This window comes from Ambystoma mexicanum, chromosome 7q, assembly GCF_040938575.1.
Source record: "Ambystoma mexicanum isolate Mex_15411 chromosome 7q, UKY_AmexF1_1, whole genome shotgun sequence".
NCBI lineage: Eukaryota > Metazoa > Chordata > Amphibia > Caudata > Ambystomatidae > Ambystoma > Ambystoma mexicanum.
Genome location: NC_090941.1, coordinates 11,881,438 through 11,891,753, shown reverse-complemented (window position 1 = coordinate 11,891,753; position 10,316 = coordinate 11,881,438).

Here is a 10,316-nt window from a genome sequence, read left to right as displayed (position 1 = left end):
AGAGAGTGAAGGCACACAGAACACGGGGAAAGGACAAGAGGGAGGAGAAAAGAGTAACAACCTAAACGAAAAGGAAATAAAAAAGGAACAGAGCGACGATATGCCCCTAGCGAAGGTAGTGAAAACGGAGGAAGGGGGGTTATATCCTTTGACAGAACTACGAGAAATAGTAAGAGAACAATTAAGGGCGGCTGAGGGGTACTCGAACCCGGCATACAGCCCGCCACCATATACAGCTACAGGTGGCCACACGGGAGGGGAGCAGACTAGTACGACGGGATCAGCTTGTACGAAGATGCCCGCAGGGGAGGGGAGGATTGGCGAAGAACAGATCGCAGGAATAGGACATGATGAGTGGGTAGCTGCGCAGGTATTATTAAAATTACGAGGTTCATTAAAAGGAGAAGAGAAGGAGGTAGTATGGAAAATGGATGAGGATAATACCAGGAAGAGTGAAATGAAAGGGGAAGAGGGGAAAAGAAAGGAGGAAGAGCTGTTACGACAAAAGGAAGAGATTTTGGAGGAACGATTAGCAGAATTAAGGGATGAGCAGAATGCACTGATCAAGCAGCTTGAGAGAGAGGAAAGAGAGAGAGCACGGGAAAGGAAAGAAAGTAAGAATGAGTTGGAAAAAATGAGGGAACGAACTGAGGAGCAAAAGAGAGAAGCCGAAAGGGTAAAGGCAGTAGCAGAAAGGGTATCCAGAGCAGCACTGCATGACAAGAAAAGAGAGGAAGAAGAGAAAGAAAAAGAAATGGAAATATGGAAGAGGAGATTACTATCAGAAACGACAAAGAAATACGAAGAAGGGAGGATGATAGAGAGTATATTAGAACGGGAAAGAGCGAGATGGAAAAGGAAGAGAGAAGAAGAAAGGATATTGGAACAGACAAGTAGTGAAGTAATGGAGGAATTAATAAAGAGAAGAGAGGAAATTGGTAGAGAAATAGCAGAGAAAAAAGAAGGGGAAAAAGAAGATAGGAGAGGGGAGAGTGAAGTAAGGAGGTATGTAGGCAGAGACATAGAAGTAGCAACAACATCAGCACAAAGGGGAGCAATTGGCAAAGAAGAAACGGGAGGAACAGATCTAATAGACTTAAAAACAGTAACGATCGGGGGGAAAAAGACAGATTGGGGGTTGTCACTCCTGGATGGCTTTTGTAGTAAGGAATGGAGAAGGAAGGAAGAAATAGTGAAAGGGAAAGCTTAGATAAATTATACATCACCAGGACAAATAGGGAATCACCATGGACCTGCAGGAGAATGGAAGAACTGGAGGGAAGTGAGGGGGAAGAGCGAGGAATGGCGGGAAGGCAGACACGTGCAGCTACACCCTCATCAGCCCGTCCAACGTGCTCCACCACCCCACACTCATCCCGTGCAACATGCCCACCTACACCCGCACCCGCCCCTCATGAACTGAGACCCTATGCAGGAAGGCTTAGAGACCGCCCTGGACGAAGGCAGGAAGAACGAATACACACGCCCACATCAAATAAAGGAAATGATAAAAGAAGGGGAAGAGATGGAGGAGAAACAGTTACGAGCAGGGGAAATATGGACACAATTGACGATGTAGACGCCACGGAAGAAGAGGAGGGGTACACGGACTCGACTTGGGGGAACCCAGGGCGTCAAACAGGACACAACTTAATGCCACTTCTGGAGAGGGGAGGGGTTAGACCACAATACGTCCCTTGGAAGCATGCAGACAAGGAAAATATGAAGTGGAGGCTCCCATCATTAAGTGGAGGTGCGGGAAAATGGATATATGAAATGGAAAAACACACCGCAGGACAGAATCTGGCAGTGGGGGATGTAAAGGGCCTTCTAATATCAATATTGGGGGATGCAGCAGATGACATCTAGAAGAGAGCAGGCTTCCCAGGGGTCACAATAACAAACACATCACACGATGGGGCACCATTCGCAAACTGCAGACATGCATTATGGCAAGCGCTGAGGGTACAGTACCCAGACACATCAGACATAGGAGCAATTACATCACGCAAGATGCGTGAGAACGAAGATCCTGTTGATTATATCCAGGAAATTCAAGAGAAGTGGTGTATGGAAACTAGAAAACAATGGGACAAAACACCAGCAATATTCTATCACATACTAATACAAGGGCTCCCAGAAGCAGTTCAGAAACAACTGAAGAAGGTAGTGGGGATGGAAGCAAAAGCATGGCCAGAAATACAACTGATGATAGTACATCATTGTAGGACATGGCAAGAAAAGATGAAACAAAAGGAAGAGGATAGAAAAGCGGAAGAGGCTAAATTGGTACAGAAAAAACTTACTAAATACACGATGGAAGGTGCACTAATAACTACACCTGCAACAATGACTCAAAACCCCACACAAGTAGTGGCTGCACAAGATCCCTCCCAAATACAATCATTACAGATTGTAGCATAACAGCTGCCACCACCCCAACCATACACGACTAACATGGGAGGAGGATACTCAACGCCAGGAGCTGGATATTATAATTATAACAGGGGAAGGGGAGGAATGATGAGGGGGAGGGGATACGGCTATAACACACAACAGCAAGGGGGAGGATTCAGAAATTTCTACCCCACCGGGCAACCAGTATACCAGGACAATTCAGGGAGCTTTCCATGGCAGAACAGGGTACCACCGGTATGTTGGATTTGTGGATTACTAGGGCACATGTCACGCACATGTAGAATGAGACCAGGCACACCATCATGGGGAGAACAGGGACAACAAGGGCCTACAAGGGAACAGCATTACATCCAACAACAGCAGGCACTGCAACCAGGAAATGTGCAGCAACAACTAGTAACACAACAGCCACAGACATATTCACTACCACAACAACAGGTAGCGATAACACAACAACGTCAAGTGCAGCAAGTACAGCAACCTGCCCAAATTCAAGACCATAACATAACCTCTACCAATACACAACTACAGCAAACACAACTGGGAAGGGTGACGGTCCTGGGACACAACCCTTACACAGGAAGTGGTCAATCATTATACCCACAATAGGACAGCCCACAGACGGCCTTGGTGTGTCCCATCCTGTTGGTAACACCTAATAGTGCGGAGGAACCACGCATAGAGGTAACAATAGGTGACAAAAAATTATCATTCCTTGTTGACACCGGGGCGACCCGGTCTTGCATAAGGGAAGGTAAATTTAAGATGTCAGGTGAGGCCATGAACACCCAAGCATTTTCTGGGGTTAGGGGGTTGGTTCCCTTTACTGATAACATTCCCTTATCAATAGGGGATTATGACATGTCCGTCCCGCTTTTATATTCTAGGGCCTCACCAGTAAACATACTTGGGAGAGACATAATGAGCAGGTTGAACATGACGATCTCCTTTACGGAGGACGGCATAATTTGTTCCACTCCTGGAATAAACATGCTCACTGCACGACAAATTATGCAAGCATACTGTGGACAGACAGTGATTAGGGCTGAGCCAGTAGATGGCGAACTGTTCCAGTACGGAACAGACATGGCATTCGCATGGATGCCAGGAATAGAAGGAAAGATCTGGAGGAGGCCAACAGCCTATTTGTTTAGACCAGAAACACCAGCCAACGAACCAGAAGGAAAGATGATTTCAGTGAGCATGGAGAGCATTATAGCAACTGCTGATTATATCGCAGTACATGCCCAAGACAGGGAAGGAAGAGCATGGAGGGCAGTGATAGCCCTAGCTGAGGGATGCAGGCTCACCCAGGTGTCAGACGAGGAGCTCTTTTCAGAAGAAAAGGAAGAAGGTGAAATGGTATTTATGATGAGTGTAGAAATATGGCTAAGAGTGACATACAGACAAGTGGCACAAAAAATTGCAATGGCACTTGAAACACCCACATCCACCCCAGTTCCCTTCTTTGAGGAGGATATGGCAAAAGTCCCAACATCATTATGGACTACTAGTCCCTATGACGTGTGGTGCATAAAGAGTATAGGGGGAGTGAGAATAAAATTGAAAAAAGGTGCAATACTCCCTAGAGTGAAGCAATACCCACTATCAAAAGAGGCAGATGAGGGCATATATGAAACAATAACGGCCCTTATAAATAATGGCATATTGGTACCATCAGAATCACCATGTAACACAGCCGTATATCCAGTGCGCAAAGCTAAAGGAGGGTCCTGGCGTTTCATCCAGGACCTCAGGCCCTTGAACAACATAGTGGAAGCAGAATACCCCATAGCAGCAAACCCAGCCACAATATTGTGTGGCATTCCAGCAGAGGCATCACGATTTACAGTGATTGACCTCAAAAATGCCTTTTTCTCAATACCCCTGCATCCAGACTCACAAGATCTAACAAGCTTCACGTACAGAAACACAAAATGGAAACACACCAGATTGCCACAAGGGTACTGCAAGTCACCCTCAATTTTCAACAGAGTAATACAGATGGACTTGGGAAACATTGAATTGGAAAGCACAGTGTTGCAGTATGTTGACGATATAATTTGCAGCACAAGCAAAAAAAAATGCAGAGAGGACTCATTGAAGATGCTGACAATATTGGCTGAAAAGGGTTACAAGGTAGACAAAGAAAAGTTACAGTACTGTCAGGAACAGGTACTATACATTGGTCAGCTCATATCCCAATACGGAAGAAAGATTGCACCACAAAGAGCACAGGCAATATCAAAAACGCCGTTGCCACAACAGTGAGGGAACTGCAGCAGTTCCTTGGACTGTGCAACTATGGTAGAGCATGGGCATTTGATTACAACTCATACATAGGACCCCTACTTGAGGGATTAAGAGAAGCTAACAAAGGGGAGAAAAAATTGGGGTGGACAATGGAAATGAAAGAGGCCTTTGATGAGCTGAAAGATGCAATATCAACTGCTCCGGTACTGGCCAACCCAGATTATGAACGACAATTCTTTATATTTTCACATTGTGACTCAGCAGTAATGAAAGGAGTGTTGGCTCAAAAAACAAGCATGGGTTACAAACCAGTAGCATTTTACAGCGGTCACTTGGATCCTGTAATGTTAGGACATTTCCCTTGCGAACAAGGTCTCGCCGCAGCTGTCTTCCCGGTAGAGAAAGCATCAATTACAATGGGGTGCCCAACCGCACTATTTGTGGAACATGCACTATTTGCAATATTGAACAAGCCTAAGTCCACACTAACCACGCAGAGGGCATCAGGTTATGAGATCATCTTATCTAGACCAGAATTATCAATTGTTAGATGCAGCACAGTTAACCCTGCAAGGTTCATAGCGGAAGTAATTGAGGAAGGAGACTATGCACATGATTGTACGCAGACTACCGAAATGTACTCATGTACTAGAAAAGTTGAAGAGGACGCGCTAAATGGAGGAGAGCTCTTGTTCATTGATGGGTCATCAACAATAGACCAAAGTGATGGGATAAGGAGAACTGGGGCAGCAGTGGTAAAAATGACAGAGGAATTGGCGTGTGTGGCGGTGAAATGCATACAATTACCACAACATTACTCTGCTCAAGCAGCAGAATTGGTTGCACTGATCTTGGCGTTGAAGGAAAGCTTTGACAAAAGAGTGACTATATATTCTGACAGCGCATATGTCACGTCTACTGTCCACTCAGGATTGTCCAAATGGAGGAGAAGAGGATTTAGGAGAGCTGACGGCACCCCAGTGCAACATGCTCTCTTATTAGCTGAATTAATTGAAGTAATAAATGACCCCCAAGAATTAGCTTTGGTCAAATGTACCGCACACACTAATGGAGAATATCATATCTCAAAAGGAAATGCAGCAGCAGACGCACATGTGAAGTATGCTGCATATTTTGGTGAGATATGGAACCCCCCAGAGTCAGAGAGAAGGAGGGGGATAGCTAAAGAGATGTTGATAAGAGAAGGGTACACCCATCTCCTAGCCACACAGATAATGGAGTTACAAGTGGCTGCACCAATGGCAGAAAAAGAAATATGGGTAAAAAGAGGATGTACAATGTCGCCAACTGACGCACTATGGCGCCAGGGTAACACTGGAAAGATGGTAATGCCATTGGCACTATTGAACACCGCCCTGAGCCAACTCCACCACCCAGCCCACACAGGCAAGGAAGTTATTGCAGCACGAATTAGGGAAGATTGGTTCTTTCCCGAGTTAAATTCCCATGTGACAAATTTTATCAGCAATTGTCTCACATGTCAACAGTTTACGGCCGGTCACACGCTGAAAATGATAAAAGGTACCATACCCCGGCCAGAGGGACCCTTCCTGCACATCCATATTGACTACGTTGATATGATCAACGTATGTCAAGGAAATAGGTATATGATTGTAGTGGTATGCCCATTCTCCAGGTGGATTAAGGCAGGACCCTGCTCGCATCCAGATGCATTTAGAGCAGCTAAATTCCTAGTGAGGGAGGTTTTCCCCAGGTGGGGAGTGTGCGAGGTACTGCGGTCGGATAATGGCCCGCATTTCGCTAATGAAATGTTCCAGCACATCACATCCTTACTGAACATCAAGCATAAATTTGCATGTGCATATCACCCACAGGCCAATGGTATATGCAAATGCCTGAATGGCCTACTGAAGGAGGCAATTGTAAAAATACAGCAAACAACAAAGAAGAGTTGGTTGTATTGCCTTCCACTAGCTCTATTTGAGGTGAGGAATAGACCAGGCTCCGACCTCCACCTTACTCCTCATGAGGTGGTGACCGGATGTCAAATGCGCCTTCCTCTAACGCCAACATCAAGGGCATTCACAGACTATGAAAACACTGCAACTGTTCTTGGTGATGAAATGTACCAATATGTGTCTTCTTTGATTACTAGTGTAGTGTTTGTGTCTCAACAGCTCGAGCGCACGCGGGGCGGGTCTAAGAGTTATCAACAAGAAGACGAGGACCAAGGATCGGAAAAGGAAAAACTGTGCAAAATTGCTAAAGGTGACCACGTGCTACTCCGCAATTTCAATAGAAAGTGGAACAGCCCACGCTTCACTGGTCCCCACCTTGTAGAGGAGGTATCTACGAGAGCAGTAAAGTTGCAGGATAAGCGTGCTTGGAATCACCTACACGACGTAAAGATCTGCAAACTCCAGACCCGCCCTAGCGTCACCGACAGGGCCATTGGAAGAACAGCAACAGCGTCACCCACGGAGGAAGAGACTTCTACCACAGCTGACGACATAAGTGTCTCCATACCCCGCCACCCCCCAGATTCCCCAGAGACAACTACTGAAATAGAAACTGGTAATTCCCATACCACCCACCCCATGGTCACACGATCAAAGAGTAAAGAGACTTCCGCCAGTTGAACCCCAAACCCTCTGCCCATCGACCTCCTACCCACTACAGTAACCACCCAATTGAAGGACATTGTCTTGCACATATACACATGTAAACACTTGAATGTTCTCTTTTTTTTCTTTCTCGCACATGCAGGTACCGCTATTATTGTATTGCTAAGAAAACAGATAACTAACAAAGTTCATTGCCCAGGAGTAGATGCTACCCTCAGACGATAACTACCCTGAAGCCCTATCACACCAATTTGTCTATCACATAAAAAGGCCAAAGTACCTAAAAAGAAGGAGGGTACGTGTCTACTATACAGCATTTATCCTGGCCATAGAACAATCAATGCTCCATCTTCACCAACACTTGCCTGCCCTAAGAGACAGATCGCTTAGATTGGCGTGGGAACAGCTCTTCGCCTGGGCACTGAACGACTACTTGATAGGGAGAGCTTGAAAACAACAACTAACACTAATAACAAGCCTATTGAGAATTTTCAGGCGGGCAACTTTAACGTCGCAAGAATAAGCTGCCGGACTGCAGCAAGGTAAGAGCAAAATGCCGGTGAGACTAGCTTCTGTAATAAAAATGATAGGGATTTTGATGATCACCAGGTTTTTGGCTGCCTCTGTATGGCAGAAAAGTTATGCTATCAATATTTTGGCTATACCCAAACCTAATGTACCCCCACCCACGGCTGCAACAGGTGTTACGTCAGGTGGTACTAGCAAGCCTCCACATAAGGGAAATAGAGTTAAACGCAGCACATACTCAGATAATAAAGGTATTGATAACTACATAACAGATTCAGCACACGTCTCGAACAACATGTGGTACCAACACATGACCCAAATAGGTAAGCAGACAACAGAAGACAGCTGCTACGTCTGCTCATTGATCCCATACGCCATGAGCGCTTCTCGAACATTCGTTGCCACGGAAATAGATGAAAAGACAGCACGATGTATAATATACCTGGCACTGTTCCAAACGAAAGGGAGATTTCAAGGGACGGTGGTGAAACTGGTGTGGAAAACGCGAGACACATATCCATACGAAAACAACTTCCTCAAGACTTATTTGAGTTACCACAAGAGCGGTTTGCATGCTGAAGCATTCAGATACATGACAAGTGGCCCTGAAAAGGGAGAAACAAAGAAAGTAACACTACAATACCTACCATGTGACTGGTACGCCACTGAAGTTCCTGGTAAAAAAGGATGTTGGGAAAGACCACTGGTAACAATAACAGGGAAGGTGTACATGGACAACAAATGGGACATAGGAGTGATTGGCAGCAACATGGTAACAAGAGAAAATATTACAACTATTGATGAACACAATAACAGATGTTGGACGATTTGGGGCAAGTACGTACTCATGCTGATGTGGATGGAGAAGGATGAAGACCCAATAAGCATACTGCCGCTGCCTGCACCTAAGATATGCTACCAACATAGAGGAGAAGTGGACATGGGATACAACACCAACTGTGCAAGCGTGATGGAGTTACCTGAGGGGGGAGCAGGAACAGCAGTATTAATGGACCATTACTGGGCCTGCGGAAACAAGGCATACCACACACTGCCCCCTCTGTGGAATGGTATATGCACAATGGTACACGTTAATGTACCATCACTAGTGGTGCCCCAGAAACATGTGAACATGGCGAACTTCCCTAAAATGGATGAAGGAAACAAGAGGAAGAAGAGATCTGTAAAACCTCAGAAGGGGTCAGAGAACGAAAACAACAACAACAACAATGTCCTGAATAGAAAGAAGAGACAAGGAGAACCTCTGACAGGAAATTACCTATGGGGAAGGTCGGAAACAGCACTCACTTCAATCCCACCAGAACACAGACTATTCAGCAGAGCAGCAATGTTCTTCTCATCAATAATACATCCGGGACTACAAGCTTACGCAAACGCAAAATGACTCCAGATAACTCGATGGGAGCTGATGATGACAATTAATTCTACAGTAAATGGATTCAACGCAATAAAAGAGGAACTGCGAGCAGTGAGGATGGTAGCACTACATAACAGATATGTATTAGATCTCCTTACAGCAATGGAAGGAGGAGTTTGCGCAAAGATAGGACAATCATGCTGCACATTTATCAGAGCCGAAGATTCCTTCAACACCTTCAAGACTAAAACCAAATCTTGGCTCTTCGACCAGTAATGAGACTCGCCCGACTCTCTCTGTCCTACTTCTCTGCTACCTATGCCAACCTTTTGTTCACCCAGGTTATTTCCTCTGTTACTCCCAGATGCATTGTAACCTATGTAATATATGTTATTAATATGATTATTATTATATTCGCATTGTTTAATTTCGTATTGTATTCTCCTGCCTGTATGTTTCATTCTTGTAACCCTGTACAAATTGCGCCCTGATGCCCCTGGGCCTGATGGTTTTGCGTGTTATAAATAAATAAACAAACAAACAAACAAACATTCATTCCTGCTAACGATGCTGACAATGGTATACTGACAGAAGCAGTATCACACCTGGCCCAGATGCACTCCAAAATGATGGATGAAAGTAAAGGAGTGAAGAAGGATGACAGCTGGTTTTCAATGTTATGGTCATGGATGCCATCTTGGCTGTCGGACGGACTGAAGATTATAGTTGGATGCATAATACTGGCTGGAGCTGCACTGATCATAATAAGATTTTGGAAGGCCCGGAAGGCACGCACTAAAGACAAAATGATCGAAATGGTTGGTATGCACCCCTTGATGCCGGCAGATGATGGCCAGCACACGGACACAATAATAAAAGAAAGAGAAAAACTGTGCAAACAGATCATCACCAACCACCTGGACCCACCATCTGTGAAGCTCGAAAACCCAAGAAACCCAAGGAGCTATATAGGGAAATGGGAATACTGCACACCTGGAGGAACCTGTGTATATATGTATTGGTCATTTGAAGACCATGTCAACTACTATGGACACTTGGGAGGAGTAACTAAAATATGGAGAGTAAGAGGAGATAAGGAAAAAGATATGTTTGTGGTCGACAAGTCGACCAGA